We start from the raw sequence: 26,203 nt of genomic DNA on the forward strand, positions 1-26,203 counted from the left end.
TTCTGTTTACTAGTTTGAGAAACTCCTAACTCTTGTGAACTCTTACCAAGTATGATGGTATGATGTGTTTTGCAACCTTTGCATCTAGAAACCCTTCACAAATGCCCATGTTATATTTTGTTACTTTCCAAAATGACAACAGGCTGTGTTCTGTATTCATTCTGCACCTGGAATTTCCACTGACGTCAGCTGATCTGTAAAGCAAAATTAGAAAGAATAGTCTGACAACTAGGTAAGTAATTAGACTTCTTTCAGTGGAAAGAACACCAAGCTCACTTTGTTTCTTCTGTCTTCATTCCCCCTACCCTGCCCCTAAATACACACACAAATATGTACATACTGCAAAATATACCCAGCATGAAATTGCAACATGATTGGTAAAAAAGGCAAAAATACTTTATGATAAACAGGGCTGTCTCCCTGTAGCTTATTATCTTTAAGAAATGTACTCTTAAATAAGAATTGGAAAGGTTCCTTGGATGGTGGATGTTTATAAATTAGGATGTTGTTTACTCAGAATATTGTTTATTGGAGTATTTAAGTCTTCCTAACAAAAATGGTACTCCAGACATTTCAAGAAAAATGTATATGGTATGAGATGAAGTTCCAGACAGAATCAGGCATGATCATTATCCTTGAAATTCCTCTCTAGATTTCAAATTAATAGTCTTTTTCTAAATGAATGACTGCCTTGAGAAAAAAAAAATATATATATATAGTATTTTTTCCTGCAACATTAAGTCTTTTTTTCATTATTTTACTATTAAGTTTCTTATAAAAGTGTACTTTTAAAAAAACTGAGAGTTTCTAGGAACTTTTTGTTTCACTTTCATTGGCAGAGGGAGTCCAATACTCAGAACAGTCACATGCCTGTTATGTTTTCCAAATCTAGTACCAGAAAAAACTGTAAATTCATTGGTATTTATGATACCAAATATTTAATCCTGAATAGCGTGCTAAAATTACTATTTTTATCACCATACAAATGTGGACACACAGAGCTATGGAAGAGAAATTGCATATATTTGCCTTTTTGCTAACTGCTGATCTTTTGATGTTTCACACATTAGAATTTATCACAAGTAGAATTGCTTTCTCAGATAACACAAAATAATATGACAAAATAATGCTTGTTAACCATAAGTTGAGATCCATGATCATACAATGATTATATATTTATATGCAAAAACAAACAAAATATCTGTGGAGGAAATAGACAGTTAGCTAGCTGGAAGGCCTTAAAAGTAGGCAATGAAAAAGCACAGTGTATAGTATATTAATATAGTACATTTTTATAATGCAGTTATGTCTTCCCAAATTTTATCATGGAAAGGCTCACTATCCCTCATCCCCCTTCACACCTAGGATAAAGCTCTTCCAACAAGCCCTGCTAGCTTTTCCCCAAGGACTCTTCTCCCCCTTTGAGAAAGGCAAATCTCAGTACCATGTAGGCCAATTTTAAAAAAATAAGAATAAAAATAAAAGTTCTGATGATGGCCCAACCATGAAGCCAGGTATTTAAAGATCTGATGCTTTGGTTTGTTTCTGTGTCTCTCTTCTCTGTCTTCTCTGTGAAGACAGAGAAGAAAAGATGGTCTGTGCATTCAGTTCCTTTAGTCATTGTCCCAAGGCCCTGAAGCCCCTTTGGATAACCCTTGACCCACACATACTACATCACGTCTCCCTTCATGGAAAAGCAGTGAGGGGTTGTGGTCTGTCAGCTGGTCCCTCACCTGAGCTCCAGGAAGAATCTCAAGCTGAAATGGTATGGTAGGTCAGCTGTGGTACACAGAAGGAAAATATATGTGCAGAAAAATGTAATAAGGATAACATTAAAGAGGAGAATTACAGGCTTACAAAGCACAAGCTGCAGTTAGTTATTCAGAGAGATTCCACTGAAATATTTTAAAAGTTATTTTTGTTTGCTGTTTTTTTTTTTTTTTCCCCAAAGATTATATTCCAAAAGGCACAGTTTTGGAAGTGCTGCCTAACAACAACTTTTAAATTTCTTACACCTGAAGTAGACATAGGAGTTGTATTGCAGTATCAACCATGCATATGTCTGTAGTTCTTCCATATTAGGAGACAAAGTCATACAAACTGCAGACAGCTTCAGTTCTGCTCTCAGGAGTAGTTCCTTACTGGCAAGGGGGTCTCACCAGATGCAGTTACTTCATTCATCTTTGTATCTGCATGAAGGTGTCATGTATTCTGCTTTCACAATGTTTGCACACAAAATTTGAAGTGTGCTTCCCTCTTGTATTAACATCCAGGCCTACTTCTCTCATGGCTAATATGAATAGAGGAATAATATACACAAAACACTAAAACACTCACACACTTCACTGAATAGGAATGGACTTGGATGTTTTGGTAAATAGTCTGATGATTTAAAGCCTTAAGCTATTTCTGATTTTATCAGTTGTTTCTAGTGGTAGTGAGACAAATTTTCTCAGTGAAGTCAGAAAATACTTTCCATCACCAAATTCAGCCACTAGGTCATTTAACAGCCTCTGTTCCAATCAAGACTATGGCTTTGACTCTGCCCCTGCTTTTTGTTCTGCTGGATCTTTCTGATCCACTGCACAGGTCCTCCTGGCTGCAGTCCTTGCTCATTCCCTGACCTGCAGAAAAGCAACAGGACTGCATCTCTGACATGATTTCTGTTTGGTCATCCTCACCAGAAGGAACACAGCACATGTAGGGTTTAAGGCTTAGGATTTGGAAAGCTATTGTGCGTTTATTTTAAAGAACAAGAAGTGGAAGAAAAGTTTAGAGCTAGAATAGAGACTGGTGATATATTTTGTTCCTAGGGAGCAATCTTCATCTAAATTTTGAAATCAGGCTTTTGGTATTTTGGTGCTATATTATTTTTCCCCAGTAGCAGAAACTGCTTTAATACATCCAGTGTTAATAACAAACTTCATGAAATAGGAAACACAGCACACATTGTCCAGGCAGAGTTTACATAGATCACAGAGGCTATTTAAACAAATCGGAAAGTAACAGAAATCAGTAGAATTAAAATGCTCCCACCTTGTACTGACAGCAAAAGGTTAAAGTTTCACCCAAACCTGAATTTCCCATGGTCTACCAGTTAAGATAACATTTCTGTGATGTCTCTTCTTTGCACTGTTTTTCCTCTAAAAAGCAACCATTTGTAATAACAAAAAGGCCAGGAATTCTTTAATGCTTTCAGGGTCAAAATGAATTTTATTTCAACAGAGCTAAGGCAAAGAGTCTTAGCCAGCTGGAAAAGCAAGCTAAGAAAATATTTTTGATGGCAATATGAGACAACCTAATACTTCCATTATTGCATGCTGGATTTACTGGACCTGCTGGTAGCCATGCCTTCCCTTTGAGAATGTCTTTAATTCTAACATGCTGACTGGAGGAAAGGAGGTGTCCCACATCATCTGTTTACATTCAGTGATTAACAAGAATGAGCAGCATCCTGTACTGAAATTATAATTAGACCATAATAAAGAAATGCTGTGAGGACACACATAGTCTTTTTTGAAAGTAAATTTTAGGGCTTTTACTGTTTCAGTGTGTGAAAAATTTGTAATAAGTGTACAGGATATCATATGTTATCACAAGCCCTAGAAAGAGTAAGTTTTTAGTGATTACTGTTTTTAGCTTCCTCTTAGAGAGGTTACTAGGAGTTCCAAAAGAGGGAGGGAAGACTCGTACCAAGTTTATTTTAGGAAGATCTAAAACTAATAGTTTTTATTTTCTTCATGCTATTTTTCTACACAAGAATTGGAAATGGAAAGAGTCCAGAGTACATTTTTACATTAATATCAGCTCCAGAAATATCTTCTAATGCATGTTTCAATGCAGGGGATTTATGTATGTCCACCAATGTAAGCATCCACAGTCACTCACAGTCAGTGTTTTAATATCTGCATAGAGTAAGCCTCAGTAAATCAGATGGAAATTTTACAATAAAGTATATTAGACTGTGAATCTTTTACTGTAACAGAGAATGTTTGCATGATTATGAAACTTCTTTTCCATTAAACCTATCTACATCATGTTCTGGTAAGTATCTTTGATGTATTTCAGAACTTCATCCAGATGGAAGTTGAAACACTTACTCTTCCTGTTCAGGAAATACCACAAAAGGAATTAATGTAAGAAGGATGAGAGCTTCATTCCATTCAATGATAAATTTTGAAACACCTTAGAAAATAGTCTTCATTGTTCACAAAAAAAAAAAGTCATCTATATCTCCATAGTAACATGCATGTCTAGACTTGAGTCTTCCATATACAAAGTCTGCACTTCATCATTAACCTTCTGGAAGTTTTATGGGAGTTGGAAAAAATAAAATAAAATGAGTTATTCTGCTATTTCAATCAGTCTACTGCTTTGATCCCTTCATTACCAGTGATATCTTTACATCAGTACAGTTTTCTGCCACTGAACTCAAAAGGATGAACATTTTATCTTCATTGGTAGAGCCTTGTTTTCTGCTTTATGCCCTCTACTCACTCTGTAATGCATTTATTGACATTTTTGCTACTGGTAACATAGCTTAATGTTTCTACAGAACAAGTTAAGCACCAGTAAGTTTGACTCTTTCTGCACTCAGGAAAGATTTTTCCAAAATAATACTAATTCAGTATTGTATTATGTATAGTACCAGAACTGCAGATGACGTCTTTTGCTGGGCCATATAGTTCAGTATCTATTCAGGATGATGCAAACAGCTGCTTTCTCAATCATAGTCATTTTGAATTGACAGGTGCTAATATTAGAAGGAGAACAGAGCTCATTTTATCCAACTCTACAAGTCTTCAGATTTTGCTGAATCAACTGAAGGAGTATCAGATACAGATATATGACTGCACACCAAAAACAAGATTTAAACTGACAGTGAATGTCTCACAAGTAACCAGCAGATAGGCAAATAGAAATATACTGATAACCTACAAAGAAGAAAAGAATAAAATTCTGGCAAGTGATTCCTAGCACAGTCTAATCTGTCCTGATCAACCTTGTTGAGAAATTTATGGATAATTTAAATTGTATGTATTATTGCTCTTTTTTCACTTATAAAAAATGTTACAAACATTACAGAATCACAGAATTATCGAGGTTGGAAAAGACCTAGAAGATCATCCAGTCCAACCATCACTAATACTTCCCATCTAAATCATATCCCTCAAAACAACATCCAAACGTTTCTTGAACACCCCCATGATCGGCGACTCCTCCACCTCCCTGGGCAGTGCATTCCAGTGCTTGACCACCCCTTCCAAGAAGTAATACTTCCTAAAGTCTAGCCTGAATATCCCCTGCTGCAGCTTGAAACCATTCCCTCTAGTTCTATCACTGATTACACGAGAGAAGAGGCCAAACCCCAGCTCACTACAACCTCCCTTCAGGAAGTTATAGAGAGCAATAAGGTCTCCCCTGAGCCTTCTCCAGGCTGAACAATCCCAGCTCCCTCAACTGCTCCTCATATGGCCTGTGCTCAAAAAGTTTGTTTCTCAACATCAAAAAGAAGCACATAAAGGAAAAGCGTGATACTAACAGGAGAATATCAGCACAGCAACATTATTTCAGCTGTTTTTGGTGACCATCGGGTTTTCTCCATCAGATTCCCTTTGAAATATGAAGAAATGGCTCATTAAGTTCTTCACTATCCAGGATTCTTGCAAACATCCCTGCTTATTCTACCACAGAAGAGAGAAAAAATGATTGAAATGTGTTTAAGGTAACTAACACAATCCCAGCAACTCTCAAAACTCAAAAATCATGAGTTAGTTCTTTAAAGTCTTAGACCTGTCTCCAAAGTCTGATTTTTATTTTTTTCTTTTTCCTCTACTGGAAATTAATGCTTCACTTCTTACCTCCCCAGAAAATTATATAAAATACTTTTTTCTTTCCAGAGCATTGGTCTAGTGATGTCAATAATAAGAGAGTCAGAAAATTCTAATTTCAAAATACTCCATCTGTAGATGGAGACATTACCTGAATAGTTCTATTATTTCCATAACTACATATATAGTGACACAAACTTGTGCTCTCAGGATTTACAGTCCTTTCTCTTGTTCCTTAGTTCTTCCTCTCTGTCTCACCAATTGCTAATCTCCAGATGCAGGATATGTTCATACTGTTTAACAAAATCAGAAAAGAAAAACCAAACAGATCTTCCTAACACACCTTGGCTAAGACAGCAGCCAAGTCAACATTACAGAGGTTTTACAAGTTAAGTTAGTAGACTCGAGTTCAGTTCCTACAAAGTGTCATGGAATCTTAGAATCCTTAGATTTGGAAGGGACCTCTGAGGGCCACCCAGTCCAGCTCCCTTGCAATGAACAGGGACACCACAGCTACATCAGATTCCCCAGGGCCTTATCCATCCTCACCTTGAAAGTCTCTAGGGATGGGGCATCAACCACATCACTAGGTAACCTGTTCCAGTGCCTCACCACCCTCACTGTAAAAGATTTTTTTCCTTATATCTAACCTAAATCTACCCTCCCCAGGCTTGAAGCCACAAGCTCTTATTGTTCATATAATTTAAAAGCCAGGTTACCTGTCTCAGCTGTTATTTCAAACACAGATAGCTAAATTACACTTTGCTAGGATAGGAACATTATAAAACAATCACAGGAGTCCAGCAGCAGTCCCACTGCAACACGTTCCAATGGTCCAAGGCAAAAGCACAGGTTGGGAAAGCAGCAGCAGCATGGCCAGCCTTGGGCCACAAGCAGGTAGCAGGAGGAAGGCACATGGTAAGTCCAGAAGGGAGGCAGAAGAACTCTGGTAGCAGACCCAAGAAAGTCCATCAGCAAGCAGGACTTCTGTAGTGAGGGATCTGATGGCAGACACCTTCATGTTCTTCTTCAGCATACAGGAATCATATCGTGGGGAATCTGATGACAGAAACCCTAACTTCAGCATGCAGGCATCCCATTGTGAAGAACCTGACATCAGAAAACTTAACATCACAGTTGCCAATCCCTCTTTTATCCTCCTTTTTTCCTGCCTCTGTGACATCCCTGGGTGCTTGGGTAAGAGTCATGTGCAGCATCCCCTGAGGTGGCCATCTTCCTTGAGATAAGCCTACACAAAATACTCCCTCCCAGCCATTCATCTGCTTATCCTCTCTCATTACCCCTCTCCTTGTCCATCTGTGTCCCTCAAACAAAGGATTTCTTAACCCTTGACCAGGACTTGCTTGGACTTGTACATCTGTGTCCTTCAAAAAGCTTAGAGTCAATGGTATAAAAGAATAATTTCTTACAAGAATCCTTCATACTCTTCTGAGACATAGGTACTTCCAAAGTCTTTCATTAAGGAATGTATTGGTAAATTTATAGCATGATGTGCAAGATCCATATTCTGGAACATTTTTATCAGATCCTGTCTTAGGTATTACTACTGATATTGCGTATGAGTTTGAAAGCATAACAGACAAAAAAGAAACTGGTATTCAGCTGGAGGATGGCTTCCTGCACAAAAAAGGAAAAGAACTAAATCATAATGCCTTGATCTTAAACACTTCCAGAGATGTAACGTGTATGAGCACACATCCAGTATGCCCACAGTCTTTTAAAAACAGAAATACAAACTCAATTTTAATTTTAAAACTTACAGTCTGCACACAAAATACCCTGAGAACACTGAGTACCATGTTCTCAACATGCTTACATCAGAAGTATGGAAGACTATAAACAATAAGATCCCAGGCTGTGATAAACAGAGAAATGTCTCAAGACAACTGAAAAATACTATTTCCTGGAGAGCAGCTAGATTCCAAGGTTGTTCATTGAATCATAATGGTTGGAAAAGACATCCAAAATCATCTAGTTCAACTGTCCACTTATCAACAGTGTTGCCCCCTAAACTGTGTTCCTTAGTACTACATCTACACATTTTTTAAATCTCCAGGAATGGGGACTGGGCAGCCCATTACAGCGCCTGTCCACTCTTTCAGAGAAGAAATTTTTCCTAATATCCAATCTCAATCTATCCTGTTGCAACTTGAGGCCATTTCCTTAGCATCTGTAGTGTTTGCTAGAAAAGTGAGCAACAAAAAATGTGCTTATCCTCAAATATAAGGGTTAAGGCAGCCAACTCAGCACGTATGTAAGGTAATGAATGAGCCAAGGCACAGGAAGGAAGGAAGATCTCTGTAGCTCAATGAAATTTAGCAAAGAAGCTTTGAACTGGAAGTCAGTGGAATGATAAGCTATTAGATGCAGTTCATATAAGCATGCAAATTGTTACATACATTTAAAAATATTGGTTTATTGCTACCACATGACTGAATATGTTCCTTCTATAATAAGGGTGATTTTTTTGGCTATTATTGCTCTTGGGACAAAGACTTTCAATGAAGTTTCCTGTCGAGTCTGAAGGACTATTGTTTTTTTTCTCATTTTTAAAAAGCCTACAATTACATTTTTCCCCATGATTTTCCTATCAGTTACAACAATTAGCTTAATCTATAAAGCTAAGCTTCCAAGAAAATATCACATCTGTATAAGACAAATCATAGCAAAACTAGACAGCAGTTTGAGTTATGACAGAACATGTCATGATCAAGTAGACCATTATGTGAAAAAAGTTTTACTGGGGGGGAGGGTGACAGGAAGAATATAAATATATATACAATACAATATCTAAGTTCTTCAGTGGTGTGAAACAATTTCTTCTAAAAATGATAGCAATAGATAAAGAAGGAGAATAGGTGAATAAATGTTCTGAATCATTTACTTGAATTCATAGACAGGAAAAGTACAGGAACCACAATGGTTTTCCAGTACTATCTTTTAAGCAATTTGCTTTCCTTTTTGCCTTGGGTTTTAACATGATTACTTCTGCATTTCACCTAGAAAGGCCTTTGCTCATCATTGGATTTAATATGATACCTCTGAAATATATGCTGGCAGGCCAAGATGCTGCTCTCAGTTTACACTGATGTTAAGTCAAGTCACACATAAAGGTTTTTAACATCTTTAGTGAGTACAGGGAATTAAATAGCTCCCATATCAGACTGCATGGATAACTGTCAGTGCTTCAAATGCACATCAGCACTGAGGTTATAAATTACAAGATAAAAGAACAATGGAGGAACACTGAATATCATAATTTCAAAGTATGTTTTAAATTTCACACTCATCTCTACACTTTTAGAAACTGAAAAACATACCACATTTACTAATTTATTCCAACAATAGTGTTATTTTTACAAACATTTGTTTGGCTTAATGAGATTAACACTGTGTGGAAAAGAAGGAGCTTGTCAGTCATAAAGTTCATCCCAGTTCTATGGCCTATACTCACATGCAAATGATTGTGTGAGCTTAGGCTGATAATCAAAACCTTTTTTTTTTTTTTTTTTTCTGTTGCTCCTGTAGGCTTGGTAGTTCATTAAGTAATATACTGGTGGGAATATGTATGCTCGTGTGCTTACTTTGCATGAAACTATACTTCTTGGAAAATTTTATCAAATAAAAATGCAACACTGTACCTTCTAATGTGATCTATTCCCCTAGTTTGATACACATATTTGTAAGATATCAACCATTGCAACAAACTTAAAGAGGTTTATGGTACTGCCTTTCACAAAAGATGACATCCAGTTTTCAAAATCTATTAAAGAAACATAGATATGTAACTCTACCGAGTGCCACTTGCATATCCAAGTCTCTGCTCACTTTCTAATTAGGTCTAAGGTTCTGTCTTTCACATGGCATCCCAGCAGCAATCTCCAGCAGGTTACAGATCCTGCTTTAGTTGCAATTTAAACATTCATGAATTTCATGCCAAGATATATCAACTGACGGATTTCAACCATATTTTTTCAGAAGCTATGTTTTTTCATGACCCAATTCATCTAGGCTTTATTGCTTAACTGATTAATAAGATGGCTACAAATTTACACAAGGTAGACCTGTGAAACCTCTAATTTCCAGTTGCTGTAAAAATATGACTGCAACTTTGTTTCCATCGTCAATAATGGAAAGTGGTTACTAGAAACTGAAAATCTGAAATTTGGATAGAAGGTTGGAGAGATGGTTTTTCACAAAAAGAGAAGGATTTAGGACCAATGTGCAGAAGAACACACACACACATGCACACATTATTTGTGAACTTTTTAGACACTTCTGGAATTACAGCAAATAGCTTCACTCTTTTTTTCTTCCTTTCCCACCCCTGCCCTCCGCTTCCCTTACCTCCCCTTTCCTTCCCCTCACCTTCCCTTTCCTTCCCCTCTCATTTTAATATTTTTTTTCACTAAACTCTACATTTTTTATGCATATAAAGATATTTCTCAGCCAATGGTCACTAGAAGTACAGGAAACAACTGAGGTCCAGTTTGATACTGCAAAATAAATGTTTATTAAATTAGGAATTAAAACAAAATCTTGTTGCTTTCATTTCTTTTCATTTCATCTCAAGTTCAGTCCTGAGAAACAATATGCTTTCAATGAATTGATGTCTCTTGACCAAAAACTTTTCTTTTTTAATATTTCTTCATTGCTGTAATCGTGAAACATTACCTCAAGCAACTCAGATGCATATCAGCAAAGAATCGATGACGGATTTCTTATACATAGGTTTCAAACAAAAGTGTGCATTAACCATGGGAATGATAGAATTATTTGGTTTTCTATTAATTGAATTTAAAGGGGGGAGGAAAATCTGAGACACTGTGCAAAGGATTATATGTTTCAGATCAGACTTCAAAGATGGCTTTGGATATTATAGTGAATGATTAAGCTGAAGTGGGTTACAGATAGCAGAATAGTCAGATAACCTAACTACTTGCATGTGTGTATTAGATACTCATTGGTAAGAGATGATTTTATCACTGAAATTTTATTTTCTTAGTATTGATTATAAAAACATCCTGGCAAGAATTAGGCCTGAGTCATGAATTAAAGTAAATGTTTTTTCTGACAGACATTTCATCCCGCTTTGATTTTTTACTATGCTTCTCAGCTGTGTGACAGCATCATTTACTGTATTCATTATTATTAGTAAATAAATCCCACTCATTAATATAAAAGTGATGAGGTAATTGAATAGCACAACCTGTTTGCCTTTAGGGAAGCAAGTAATGCCTAAGTCACTGTATTTTTCAAGATTCAGGGGATAAAACCCTTGCATTGAAGTCAGCAAGAGCAGAGCAAGAATCTTATTCAATTATTTAAAAAATCATCAACAAATTTCATATTTCATAAGTGGGCTGATTAATACTGATTTGTCAGAAGCTAGTTAGTAGGTAAGGGAAGTGACTGTGGCATGGAAAGCAGAAAATCAGGACTAGAAAAGAAGGCAATAACTGCCATACAGGTTCACTGGTGCTCCTATATGGCAGCCTCAGTGTCCTGCTATTTTTAGTTCATAAGTTCAGGTCAAGAAGTACTCAGGCTAAAACCATACAGTGACCCATACAGCCCTCAGTCTTATTTGAATGTTTCTCCTTCTTTTTGCTATTCCAGTCTTTTGGCAGGCTCCTATCTATAAAGATAATGGAGTCAGAGTTTTGAGTTTGCAAGGGTAGCAGAATTTAAATTTAACTACAAGAGCAAATTTATAACATAGAATTAATTAAATATAATTAAATAAATAGAATTAATTAAACTATAGTCTAGCCCAGGTATTTTCTGTCCCAGGATACCTACACAAAAACATTTATAATATCCTGTTGTTTATCATGTAAAGTCACGTGAACTACTTCTTTTTACTTTTCTTTTCTTTTCTTTTCTTTTCTTTTCTTTTCCTTTTTTTTTTTTTTTTTTCTAAACGTATTAATGGTTGCCACAATATTCAGGCATAGGAGAGAGAAGCCCTCCTAGGAATCAACCTGGCATATCCTGTGGTGGAATATAATGTTTCTGAGCTGTCTCATGAATTTACAGTAGCCTACTGCTGTGCCGGCCTTTGGTCATGTCCAAATGCTTGGGCTTAAACTGTGAGGTGGTATAAGGACATAATCTGAAGTCCTTTTAGATGAAACCAATATGTTCTCTATGGTCCAATGGCCATAAAGGCAGACTTACTTGGAAGTAAAATCTTTTTGAAATGCACATTCTGGATGTTAGGATGTAACTACCTATGATTTTGTACTGCAAACCCAATCCTGTTAAAGTAACGTGGTTTGCTATGTAAGAAAATCCTAAACCCTTGACCTCCAGGGCCCAGTGCAGCACAGGGACACGTTCATAAATATCAGTGGGACAACATGTGAGATGCATATTCATGCCAGATATAGCTGGCAGATTGCACTGTACTTTATTACATGTTGCCCAGAGTACTTCACGTCCTAAGAGTTATTTTCATTATTATCCACACTGTAGAATCTCTGCATGTCTAATGTGCATGATAAATATTCTGTTCATCACTAGTTTTATGGGTTGAGTTAGATAGAATATTAACATTTCTACAGAAATCAGTAGAATGTTCTTATGTTGTTAATCTAGTGTTGTGTTCAACATTCTTCTGAGCTTCTTAGTATTTTATTGTATTTTCATAATATCATCCAAAGTAGAATAGAAATGCACTTCTGCAAATTCTTAAACAAATTTAAGGAAATCAGAAAGAAAAGTGACAGAACATTCATTTCTTCACCAGAATGTTTTTTTTTTTGTTTGTTTGTTTTTTCCCTTGTGTTTCATCTTGTAGCACAAGACTGTTGTTGCCCAAACTGTTCAAGCTATAGAAGGCATTTATCCATACAACCTGCCATTCTGGTTTCTTTGCAGTGGAGCTCAGAAGGTCAGACAGAAATGCAAAGGGCAATCAAGGACATAAGCCTTGTAAAATACACGCAGAAGTATATTTGCAGAATTACACATTATCCTGCTAATACTTCAGTGTAGCACCTTCTGTTCCCACCTTTCCACAGAATGACTGAACAGCTAAGGTTGGCAGGGATCTCTGAGTCCACCTGCCCCAACTCCTGCTCCATCAAGGACACCCAGAGAAGAGGTCCCAGGAACACATCCAAGTGGCTTCTGATCTCTGAGGAGGAAGTTCCACAGCCTCTCAACATCCTAATTCTCCACCATTTGTAAAGTGCCTCCTGATGTTTAGAAATAAATGTCTTTTTATATTATTTTTCTTCTTCTGTTAAGAAATTGATTAGGGAGAGGCCATTAGCTTACCTCTGGAAAGATACCTGAGACAGCAGTGTAGAGAAAAGGACCAGGATTTAAGCATTACCTTGAATTTTCTCCTTTAGAAGTACTATGTTGACACATAGGCTAGGGGCACTGTTAACCAATCTGGTAAAAGACTAGCTGAGCAACTTCTTCAAAACTCATGTTGTATTTCTGGATATTCCATTATTTCAGATGAAGTCAGGCAGCATGCTGTACTTCTTTCCAAATATTGACCAGGTTCTGACTGTACTCCAGCCAGCTGGCTGCACAATGGATCACATGTTTGGACTGGCAGGTTGGAACAATCCACGAGGAAAATGAGGGGAACTAAATGCTGGATAGGAAATTAAAGCAACACAGCCGTGATCTGGCCTGTACCTTGAAGAAGTTTGGATTTGGCTGCTCACACAAAGGAGATGGTGTGTGAGGGGAATCTGATACCATCAACAGCCACAGATAGGGAATGGCTTCAACTGGTTATGCATTTTCCTCAAACCCAGATGAGTATCAGTGCACTACGTGTCATCTTTCAGGCCACACTTGTCCCAGACAAGATCTGTTTACTGAGAATGAAGTAAAAATTTGACACAGCAGGAGAGCATGCACATGAACTCCTCATGGTGTGCAGCATCATTAGCAGTCTCCTCATGTAAACTCTGACTAGGAGCTGTTACAAAACAAAGCAAATATTAGCAGTAATTAGGAAGCTTAAAGAGAATTATTCGCATCAGCAAGACTCTTTCTCTGAGCTCATAGGAGACAGTCATAAACCCTGCTGATTTCATCCAAATCAACAGAATAGCAGCTAGAAGAGGGAGCAAAGTAAGAGGTGAGAGATCAAGCTGGAAAGAAAAGGCATGGCTTGTAGAAGGACTGGAGAACATAGACCAGGAGATCCTAGGCCGCACCATGGACAGTGACTGATTTGTGAACTCGCATCTTTGGCTGTCTCACACCATATAAGCAGCTACACTTGCAAATTTCCCCTTCAGCTGCCTGCAATCTATGGGAGATACTTCAGCTTCTCTGGCAAGCAAACATTTGTAGCTCACACTACCACACCATTTACCATGGTAAACCCTTGGGTAGCTTTTCTTACAGGTTACCTGTGCTTGAGTGGCATGGCTTGTAATAAGTGGGAATAGTAGTGATGAAAGCAATGTAGTAGTCAGAAAGCCTGAAAGGGAAGAACATATGAGTTACATTTTGATAGTTTTATTGGTCTATATAATGTAAAAACTTTTATATATGAGTATACTGAAATTAAACTGAAAAGAGTTGTTAGGGCATTTCTGTGCTGACCTAAAAACCTTCAGGAATATGTTAGATGTCAGAAAAATATTCAGACTATCCATCAATTAGAGGGCTGCCAAAATCGAGATAGAAATAGAGCTGAAGACTGGAGTTGTAGCATTGTTTAGTTTTGTTTCGTTGTACCTTGATAGCTTGTGAAATTTGCCTACTAGTTCTAATAGAAATGGAGAAATGTTTGTTCCATTGTATAAGGAAGAGATTGAAAGATTTTCCCTTTCACTTTAACTACAGTAAGTTTGGAAACAGGATATACAGCACAAGATCTGCAAACTTGCCATTCTGGATCAAACTCAGCACTTATTATTTTAGATGGCAGCCATTTCCAAAGACTCCCTCCAGGGTCGTGTCTTGTACAAACTTGGGGAGGAGACAGCTCCTACTGTGAGGGATTTACCAAGTAAAAACAAAAATAAATGAGCATGGAGAGGTTAAAAGTCCACCTAGCCCTCTTAGCTGAACCCATTGCAAGATTTGTTTCTGTTCTTTGACCCTTCTTGAATATCTAGGAGAGAGACAAGAGGAAAAGAGAGATGCAGCAAAAGGGCTACAATTGGACAAGTAAAGAGGAGAAGAAAATGAAGAAGGAGAATACTCTTACTATACTTTTCTGACCGTGTTAGGCTAATCTTTGCTGATGCAATGGTAGAACTGAGCCTGAAAGACTTACCCGTAAAAGGACAAAGATTTGGTCATAAAGCTTTTTTCCATGCTCCCAGGATATTCAGAGCATCGCATGCCAGTCCATGAATTTCAGCATTCTGATTGAAATCAGCCATGCACTATAAAAAGATAATAAATTTGGACTTTCACATTAAGAATTCTTTACATCAACAAAATATTAAAAGCACTCCTGCCATGTGCCTGAGATGCCATAAAAACTGTATCAACTCAGAACTGACATAACCTTTTCTACAGCAGCAGATATGAACTTAAAGGTTTATTAGTGGGCATCCATTTGCATAATCCTGTAGATTCAGTTTTTATTACAAATAAACAAACAAAAACAAACAGAAATTAGAAGTAAATTATTTGCTTTTTGCAGCTATTTTAATATTACTTCTGTCTCAGTGCTGAATTTCCAATATGCCTCATACTAAGACTGTTATAAATCATTTAAAATTAAAAGTAGCTGGCAAAATAGAGGTGGGTTTGCCATGTCTAAACTCAGTCTCCTCTTCTTGGATGTCATTTCCTATGCAAAGGGATTTTGTATCATTTGTGCTTTTCTCCTTAAGACTAACTTGCCAATGGTATTATGTAGCAATAGAGCCCCTGAAAATGAAATAAGGTATTTATCCTACCCTTAATGTATTTCATTTTATGCTTTCAGAACTGAAGAATATAATTGAAGTATTTTGGAGAAGACTAGATGCAAGAAAAATATATGTCCTTTCTTTTCTAAGACATTGTTCCTCATTCTGATGAATGATTAGTTAATATTTGTGATGATTTTTGCTGGTAATTATATTCTGATCCTAATTATCTTTAACTGAACATTGGCATACTACGACTTGTACTTCAAGAAGCACTACTAATAACTCCATCAGCTACATTCCTAGATAGTGTTTATTATATATACCAATAGAAAAACATTAACTGAACACACATCCAAAGAAAACAGTAGTATTACTTGAGCTACAGTCAGAACACAAAGAACAGTATTTGGGTTTGAAGGTTACCGAGGAAAACTGGAATTTAGTTTTCTTTTTTTGACCTAAGTCTCTCTCATCATTGCATTATCTCAGTTTATTAAGATGCAGTCATACAGTTGTCAATAAGCACGGCAATGATAAAATCTTATCTTCAGCAAAGACATGTGGTCAATAAATCAGTCAGTCTTTTTCGCTATTATAGAAGTATCAAGGAAATTTGACAGGAGCTCTGCGAACTCCAGCAACATTTATGCTCTAGCATCAGCACAATATTGCAACCACTGGTAAAAAGATCTTAATGTCTCCTTCAAGAATGTAGAGAAAATAAAAACAAAGTGGCAATATCTGGACAGTGTTTGGATATAGTCTGTGGATCTTTTTCAGCTATGAATAGAGCAAATGAAAGGCAAAGAGATTACACAGGTATGTTGACATTGTTTGATTTTATGGTTTCATCCATGTCACACTTTGATCTTGCAGTATGTATTCTAATATAATTGTTCTGTGCTGATGGTTGTGTAGGCATTCAGCTTGTCCAACAATCACATGTGGGAAAGCCCTCACAATATAAACTGAATCCAGACTACTAATGGACTTTCACATAAATAACTTTCAAGAAATATCATATAAACCAGATGTGCCATCTGTGTGACTGAACATACTCTTGATAAGAAAGAAGACATCCTTAAAAAGGCTTCAAATTGCATCAATAAAAGCCCTGTTAATTCTGCTGTTCGTTCTCTTTTCATTCAGTTCTGAGGAACTGCTTTTATGTAACCCAAGCATGGTTCTCTGCTTTAAAAGAAGCAAACATTACTGAAGTTAGACTCTTTCTGCTGGGTTAACCTAATTTCTTGTGTGTTGGGAGAGCAATGGAAAATAAAGGTTGAAAGAAAAAAACAAACAAAAAACTGATGATCTTGTTGGTGCAGTGTAAAGTGGTAGATGAGAAAAAGTCTACCTAGACTTCAGCAAAGCCTTTGATACTGTCACTCATGGTATTTTCCTGGGGAAACTGGCTGTCCATAGCCTGGACATGTATACCCTCCTTTGGGTAAGGAACTGGCTAGAAGGCCGTGCCCAATGGGTAGTGGTTAATGTAGTTAAGTCCAGCTGGTGACCCATTACAAGTGGTGCCCCCCAGGGGTTGGTGCTGGGGTCCATCTGGTTTAGTATCTTCATTGGTGACCTAGATGAGGGGATTGAGTGTACCCTCAGTAAGTTTGCAGGTGACACCAAGTTGGGAGGTGGTGTCAATCTGCTGGAGGTTAGGGAGGTCCTTCAGAGGGATCTGGATAGGCTGAATCACTGAGCTGAGGTGAATGGGATGAGGCCGGGTCCTGCACTTTGGCCACAGTAACTCCATGCAGTGCTATAGGCTTGGGGCTGAGTGGCTGGATGACTGTGAAGAGGAAAGTGACCTGGGGGGGTTGGTCAATGCTTGGGTGAACATGAGCTGACAGTGTGCCCAGGTGGCCAGAAATGCCAACGGCATCCTGGCCTGTATCAGAAATAGTGTGTCCAGCAGGAGCAGAGATGTAATCATCCTCCTGTACTCAGATTTAGTGCGGTCTCATCTCAAGTACTGTGTTCAGTTTTGGGCTCTTCACCACAAGAAAGACACTGAGGCCCTGGAATGCGTCCAGAGAAGGGCAGAGAAACTGGTGAGGGGTCTGGAGCACAAGTCTTATGAGGAGCAGCTGAGGGAGCTGGGATGTTTAGCCTGGAGAAGAGGAGGCTCAGGGGAGACCTTATTGCTCTCTATAACTTCCTGAAGGGAGGTTGTGATGAGGAGGGGCTTGGCCTCTTCTCCCAAGCAACAATCAGGACTGCAAGTTGTATCAGAAGAGGTTTAGACTAGACATAAGAAGGAACTTTTTCTGTCAGAGTGGTCAGGCACTGGAATGGCCTGCCCAGGGAGGTGGAGTAGTCACCATCCCTGGCAGTGTTCAAGAGGCATCTGGGTGAGGAGCTACGAGATATGGTATAGTGGTTTGCTGTAGCTACAGTAATGGGAGGACGGTTGGACTAGATGATCTTGTAAACCCTTTTCAACTTTGTGATTCTGTGAATCCATGATTGTATGAAAGTGGTCTAAAATGCACTTCAGGCACTTCCTAGTTATTTTAATTTTGTAAGTGGTTTCATTGATTTTACAAAGCCATTCATATTCCTGAATTATTACATAAATGGTAAGTGCATTAATGGACTGGAACATAATCATTTGGTTTCAAACAGTTCAGAGAAAAGCCAGAGAGAATTTGTGATTCATGAATGTTCATCAGCAAAATTGTTTTGTTTATTTCATACATATCAATTCTTTAAACCCTAAAAAATATTATTTAATAGCAGTTAAGGAATTGTTTAATTAAGATATTAAGAGATTTTAAGGACACCAGCAACAGCTTGCAGCTAAGGACAGAGATTATCAAAGTGAGTAAGTTGTTAAATATGCTCTTTTATGACCTCTCTGTTGATTCTTCTCTTTCTCTAGAAAAAAAAAAAAAAAAAAAAAAAAAAAAAGCATACAAATATGTTTTCTCAGCTAAAGTCAGAGGCAGAAGCACAGTACTCCCCTAAATCATGATCTGTTTAGTCTGTGACTCTCATCTTTTTTGTCAGTTTGGAGATGCTGAGTTTTTGTTTTTTCCAGCTCTCATAATGAGACTTCTAATGCAGCCTGAGGCAACTGGGCACTCAAATGCCAATGAATGTCCATGACATTGAAAACTCCTTTGAACATTCTACTGCAACTTTCTTTTCCATCTTCCCATTTGTTTTTAATACTCTGTGTTTTTCATTTAAATTAGCCAGGTCACAGAAGTATCCACTCCCTCTCAATGATTACCAGACAATCCGAACGCAATACAAATCTAGTGGCTTTGATGCCTGTTAGAATCTTCCCATCTGTGTAGCACTTTAAAACACACTGTCTGTGGATCTGTCATGCCAAAAAGTGCTGCTGAGGAACTCTTTACCCTCTAGCAAGTAAACAACTGGACAGTCGTAACAAGATATAGAATACTGCTTGAAACGAAGAAAAAAACTTTGGAGGCTAGAACTGGTTCTAGTTTAATGACTAAAAGAATTCTAAGGCACATTATAGGAGATCTTGTCAAAATAACACATGATACTTATGCAGCTTTATGTGAACATGACAGACTGGTTGCCTGTAATAAAACAAATTTGGGCTAGAAAGGAAATGCTGCTGTTCAAAAGCTGGGAGTGTCAGAATCTGTAATGTCCTACCTACTAGCTAAGAGTTTGGAGATACAATAAAAACGATTTGTGTTTTTTCAGTTCTTCCAACTACACATAGCCTTTTTTGTTTAATTAATATCAAAGTATTCTGTACATTATACTCCAAAACTGACAATATTTTCTGAATATTTTCTCATGCAGGACAACCACATGGGAAAGTTCTCTGAGCCAAGCAAGTATTTCATTGCTACTTTGCTTACAGATCTTCTTTATCAGGCCACTCAAGTACTCAAGTACTCAAGTACCACTCAGGTACTCTTCTGCAAGATGGACATTAACACACAGTCTTAAAATCTACATTTAAAGTTAAGTGTAGAAGCAGTATGAAAATACCCCTGTGATCACTTCCACATCTGTATTAGGATCATGTTTTTCACTACCAGCAGAAGGATAAGGAACAGAGCCAAGTTCTATTCTCAGTCACCAGTGCAAATCCAAAGTATCCTCATCAAAATCAGTGAACTTATTCCAGATTTACACTCCTGGGTCTAAAGCAGAGTTCAAGCTGCCTTGTTTTAATATTTTTCAGTTAAGAAAAAATAGAATGTCTGGCTTTCTAGAACTCTGGAAATGTGAGCTTATGTTCTGCCAGTTTAACAACAAAAAATCAGATTCTTTTGTGTTCTTTTCTTGAACACAGATACAGAGAAATGACATTGACTCCAGCCAGCCCCACACTTCTGTTGCCAGAAGTCAGAAGTGCGTTAACTGTTGTATTTTTGTCCAAATATATGTATTAATATGAGCTTATCAGCTCCCCAGGAAATTCATCAAGTTCTTTTTGTAGTTTGAGATTGACTTTCTTGGAGAAGTTCAAGACTATTTCCTCTAGCTTTTCCTTCTCTACTCCACCAAATTAATAAGCTTGGTAACTTTTAAATCCCATAGCATAATGATTGTGTTTCCTTGTTCTGTGTGGACAGTGCAAATGTAGACAGTCTCAAAAGGCTGCGCCATTAACCATCAAGCATTTATTTTGCTCTCCTTGATCATAATGTCCAGGGAAAATGCTCTGTTTAGGAAAGAACGGTCATTAAGTGCTAGACGTGACAATCTGAGAATAGAATGAAGCTACGTAGAATTTCCTTGTATGTTTTCTCTTGTACCAAAATACCCATAGAGAAATGAGAAGTCGGAAAAGTCTGTAGAGATGTATAAAGTCATCTCAGGCATCCAGCCACAGAAATCTCTGAGTGTGGGACGTGACAGCACAGGCTAGCCTGGAACAAAACTACCTCATTGCTAGCACAGGTCAAAGAATTGTTGCAATACTAAAAAAAATCACAAGCATGTAACATTCAGCAATCAGACCAGACAGCAAAGGAAAGCGCACTGGTCTGCTGGCGGGAGAATATCAGATCAGCACAGAGGAAGCTGGGCCCACAGGATCCCTATATGTGATCACATGGAAAATAGTAAGACTAAGCAGCAACTTAAAGAAGCCAACCCAAATAGAAAGCATAAAATCAGAGGTAACTTATACAGAATACACAGGAATTTATTTCAACAGAAATTTAAAGTTTAAAAAAAATAAATAAATAAAAATGTTTGGGTGTTTTAAATGGAATTGCCTATTTCTGTTGAAAAAGACCAGTGGTTGTGACTGAGGGCTTTAGTATAAGATCTGAGTTAATTTTCAAGAATACATTTTTTATTGGCTGAACAGCTTTCTAGAGGAGAATTGTAGAAAATCTCGTCATGCTGATGTCAGTGAAGAATATCAATGATTAACAGGTAACTACTACATGACTGACAACCTTAAATAATTAATAGAGCTGGGGGTTTGGGCAGGTTGTAACATAGGAGCACTGGTTAAAACAAACTTTCTGAGGAAACCTAGAGGTATTCTTTATATGGTAAGACAATGTATATGTTTTAATTGGAAAATTTGCCACTATCTTTTTCTAAAATGCCACCCTTAGTTAAAGTAAAAATTATTGTAGTACAAAATGAAACCCATGGGGCAGAGGCTGTAATTCCAGGTGAGATCACAGGAACTGGAAATGCTAACTGAATAAATAGCACTGTAGAGCTGAATGAAGAGAGGGGAAAAGGGCTGGAAAGTCATGGCTTGCTGACGTGATGAATGCCACTCTCTGGAAAATTCACATAAGGGAGCATTACCAATCCAAGTAACTAACTGAGCAATAGTATCTCATATTCCAAAATATCTCAGGACATTAAGGTCACTTTTTCATTATTCTACAAGAAGGAAAATTAATTCTCTGGCTTAGATTGTGAGGCCTGCATTTCAGACAGCCTGCAGGCCAGGTCTGGCCCACAGAACATCCCCCACTGCTCACCAGGGATTAGACAACATGTGCCTTTACACTATGTGCTTCCCAGCTGGTGCCAGTCCGAATATTTACATCTCCTAACCACTGGCTGGCTTATAAGTAAGTCCTGCACGTACTGCTCCTGCCAGGGTACTTGCATCTCCTTGTTGGCTGCTTCGCTCTGCTTCTTCTCCCATATTTATCCCTCCTGGGCAGGATATCACACACAATTTCACAGGCCAAGCTAGCCAGAGAAAGGGGAAAGGGAAGACATTTGAGAGAATGAATTAATTGGGAACAGCAGCAGCAGGAGTTGTTTGGATGAGTGTAGGGAAGTAGAAGACTTTAGCAGTCCCCAAGCTCATTTGTATGTAGCCTTCTGCATTAAAAACGTTTCCTTCTCCATAAGGATTTGTTCAATTTTGTGAAGTGGCTGCTTTGATTTGAGGGAGCATCTTGCGTTATAGGGTAGTTAGCTATCATCATCAGTACAAATAGGAGCTCTTCAGAAAAAGCACACACATTATCAGAGATTCTACATGATCCCAAACAGGGGGAAAGACTTTAACTAGCTCTTCTTTTTAAACAATTGAAAAATATTGTTTTTGAGTAATTCCAAGGTGCAACAAATGTAATTAGGGTAATGCAAAGAACTTGAAATGTGAATCAACAGTTGGTTTTCAGGAGGAAACGAATCAGTTGGGAATTCCTGCTTCAGCAACCAATGGAAATTGAGCCAGTTCTTACAGAAGTCTGTCCAGGGAAAAGTTTAAACTATACATGGAAGGACTTATGAATAGCAAAATCATAAGTCAGATCCAGATGTTGGAACAGCAGTATAGACCGTCTATTGCTTTATATGTGGGGTTTTGCTTCCTGGTCTTACAGAACACTGTTTTATTTGTTGTACAAGCACAGAGGTGTATTCTTTAACAAGTAAGGAAGTGACAGCACAGTAGTCCAGGCTGAGCGTGTAAGGTTGATCCCTTTTTGCTCAGAGACTCCCAAAAGTGCCTGCAATCCCCATGGAAGGGCCTGGGTGAATGGTTGATGGTGACACTCCTGGCAGACTCTGGACTACTGAATGCCTATTCCAGGCCCAAACCTCATTCTATGCCTTTACATTAACCCCAAGAGTCTTCAGTAAGGTCTGCTACATTGGCATTGCTAATCCATTCCACATAGTAACTACTGCCTTTGCTTCAGCAGCAGGAGAACAAAAGGACTGGTTATCTGGCTTATTGTACAGCTCCATGGGACTTGGAACAGAAAAGAGAGAGAACAGGGAAACCTTCAGGTGTTGAACAGCAGCTGACTTTTATTGTGACCTTCCCAGCTATCAAGTAGAAACAAAACTTTGGGAACCCCTACTTTAATTCACTTTCCTCCTTCCAGAGGAAAAAGTTCACCGATTAAGGGGGTGTTTCCTGCCAGAGAAGAACAATGAGGAGCCAGCAGTAGGTGAGGAGCTGTCTCTCTGTGCTTCTGCCTGAAGTAAGTACATATTTCCAAGCTCGTGCTCACATCCCTGTGCCAGGGACTCTGCTGGCTGAGGCTAACACACTTACAACGAGAGGTCACACAGTACAGATTTCCATCAGTCAGCCAAATGCATTTCACAGCATTTACGCCCAGCTATTATTTAATATCTGCTGCCAGGAGCCACCTTGTCTGTGCTGACATCACCCTGTCAGGCTTTTTACGCTTTCTTACAGAAAGAATGACACACTCCAGCATGAACAGAGACACAGTGCCAAGAAACAGACAGTATAACTCAGGCTCCTAGATGGGTTTCAGTAATTTATTTCTCATTCAGCTTCACTTTTACAACTTTTGGAAGAATGCTTTTGAGACTGAGACTTCAATACGCAGATTTTCTTCTCAAAAAGCACTAAAACTTATGACAACAGACTAAATAATTTCAAGTTGAAAAAAAAAATAAATCAAGTATTTCAGAATATGTTTCCCTCATAACACAATCAAGATGTGTGTTGTCATGACAGACTTTCCTGTCAATACTCTAAGTCAGTTTTTCACAGCAGTGTATTTGGTATGCCATTAAAAAAAGACTTTTTAGTTGAAACTGAAACAATGTAGTTCGTATTCTGACAAAAAAGATGACATTGTTTTAACAATTTATAATGCTGCTGCTTGGTATTATATCAAAGAAAAAAACTGAAGCAGAAGCCAGTTGGAAATATAGGTTATTTTGTCAAAATTTATATATAATTTTAACACCAACTCAGAGCCATCTGGAATCTGGCAAAGTAGTATAAAAAAAATTATGGCCAAGCTGATTTTAATTTTCCAAACAGGACAGCAAAGGTCCATTGCCACTTGGTACCTTTCCACTTAATTCCTCAGATTAAACGTAGAGGTATGAGTCAGTTAAAGACAAGAGAATGCTAGTTACATACCTACACCCAAATTATAATTAATTCTTCAATTTAATTCGATGTTGCATCCTTCTGTCATTAGAATCTATGGACATGGGAGCTCAAGGAGATTTTGCATCCACATCTCAGTAAGTTTATGGGTATTAAGTTTTGCTGTTTTCAGTAAAAGTGAAGGAGTAGCAGGTGGGAAAGAAGGAAATCCAAACATAACATGAGAAATATTATGGGGGGAAAAAAGCTTATTAGTAAATTTCCAGCACCAATGGAAAGAGCTTTCAGTAGCCTCAGAGTGCAACAAACTATTTTGGCTATTCATGTCAATGGTGTCTTCTCCTGCCATTTGACATATGCCTTTTCTCAGGAACCTTTTGCCACAACATTTTCTGAGTCAGCAGTATAACTCCTCTGCTGCATATCATCATACAAGCACATAAGGAAAACTGCCAGTAGTATAACTGCTCTCCAGCAAGAGGGTAAAGGTCCTTTAAAATGCAAGTTTGTTTATAGAGCAACAACTAATTGTTGCCAAAATACTACATTGATTTCAGTACAGCTGAATAAGTTATTTGACTAAGTAAGTGTATTTTATAGAAGCTTATACTGCATTATTTTCCCACATTAACTCTATAGGTCTTTAATTCAAAATAAGGGTAGTTTAAAAAAAATAAAACTGTGAATTAATTAAAATAATAAAATGTAACTCTTCCTCCAAAACAGAAAGTGTTATTATTTTTTTATATAAAAGTTAAATATGAATACTAATCTGAGGCAAGGATGAAATGTTCCTGCCCCAATTACAATTGCTGATTTCAACAAAGCTGTTGGAATCAGATGATCCTTAAGGTCCCTTCAACCTAAGCTTTTCCAGGAAGGCTGAATTCTCTTCCACCATGTCTGAAATTGTCCCTGGAAATCTATTAATTCAAAACCAGAATTTCTCTTTAAAAGAGGTCTAATTTTCAACCTTAAATCCAGTTATTATAACAATTTTACACAAACTGGTTCTTCTTCTATGCTGGACAAAGATGAAACTTTGACAATTATTTTTCGTTAACTTTTTTTATAATGTAGTCATATATTTTATGATTTCATAAACTGGATATCTGCAATATTTCTTCCTCTTTTCATATGTGAATGGCTGCGTATGTAGAATAATGCTTTTTCCTGTACTGTGATTCTATTCTTACTTGAAAGGACTAACATTTTCCTGCCCATAAAATATGTCTGAGTCAAGATTTTAATGAATTTATACACTCTATATAAAAGTTTTGCAATATTAGTAAAAATAACTTTTCAAAGAGGTCATAAGAAAATTTTTATTACAGAACTATTTTCTGCTTATAGCCAAAACAGCTTGGCTATAAGTGCAATGTTACCATAAAGAAGAAAAAAGGAAAGGTGATAACTAAGGCTAAAGTAAATGTTTGATATCAAATGATAAGAGTGCTTACCTCTTCATCAGCGCTATTTGCTCAAAGATCTAATGACCTGAAGAGGCATAAGTGGAGAGTAGAAAGCAGTCTGTTAGACTGGTGATAATCTTTGGAATTTATTCCCTAAAGTTGTTCAAGATTCTAAATCTGTTGCTTGTTTGAAGTTTTATTTGAAGGTTAATGCTTGGGATGTACCCTTTTCTAAATATTTGTGTGTTTGTACTTGCTTCCAAGGTTACTTCTATTTTATTTTTAAAAACAGATTAACTTGCAGTCTGATCTAAAATTCACTGGAATGAATGGAAAACCTCTCAATGACTCCATTAGCATTTCAATCAAACCTTTAGAGAACTTTTTTCTTACAGAATCACAGAATGGCAGATGGGAAGAGACCTCAAGGATCATGAATTTCCAGCCCCTTCTCCCCCCACAGGCAGGGCCACCAACCTCCACATGTAATACTAGACCAGGCTGCCCAGGGCCCCATTCAACCTGGCCTTGAACACCTACAGGGATGGAGCATCCACAACCTCCCTGGGTAGCCTGTTCCAGCACTTCACCATTCTCATAGTAAAGAACTTACCCCTGATTTCTAAGATTTCAGCCTAAATCTTCCCTCCTTCAACTTGAAACTATTTCCCCTTGACCTGCTGTTATCTACCCTTTCAAAGAGTTGACTCCTCTCTGTTTATAGGCTCCCTTTAGGTACTGAAAGGCTTCAAATGAGGTCATCCTGCA

At 37.7% G+C, this 26,203-nt stretch overlaps 1 long non-coding RNA gene across 2 annotated transcripts; it reads right to left on the bottom strand.

Annotated features, from left to right (window-relative positions):
• Positions 1-25,606, bottom strand: LOC107312039. 2 transcript variants are annotated; one of them, XR_004306798.1, is made up of 3 exons: positions 25,484-25,606; positions 15,115-15,226; positions 1-194 (listed from the first exon to the last, which is right to left on the bottom strand). It is a non-coding gene; the product is annotated as an uncharacterized LOC107312039 (long non-coding RNA). The 2 variants fall into 2 exon arrangements; XR_004306799.1 differs by lacking the exon at positions 1-194 and adding an exon at positions 11,842-14,310.
• Positions 25,607-26,203: the final 597 nt, after the last annotated feature.

This window comes from Coturnix japonica, chromosome 3 (assembly GCF_001577835.2).
Source record: "Coturnix japonica isolate 7356 chromosome 3, Coturnix japonica 2.1, whole genome shotgun sequence".
Taxonomy (NCBI): Eukaryota; Metazoa; Chordata; class Aves; order Galliformes; family Phasianidae; genus Coturnix; species Coturnix japonica.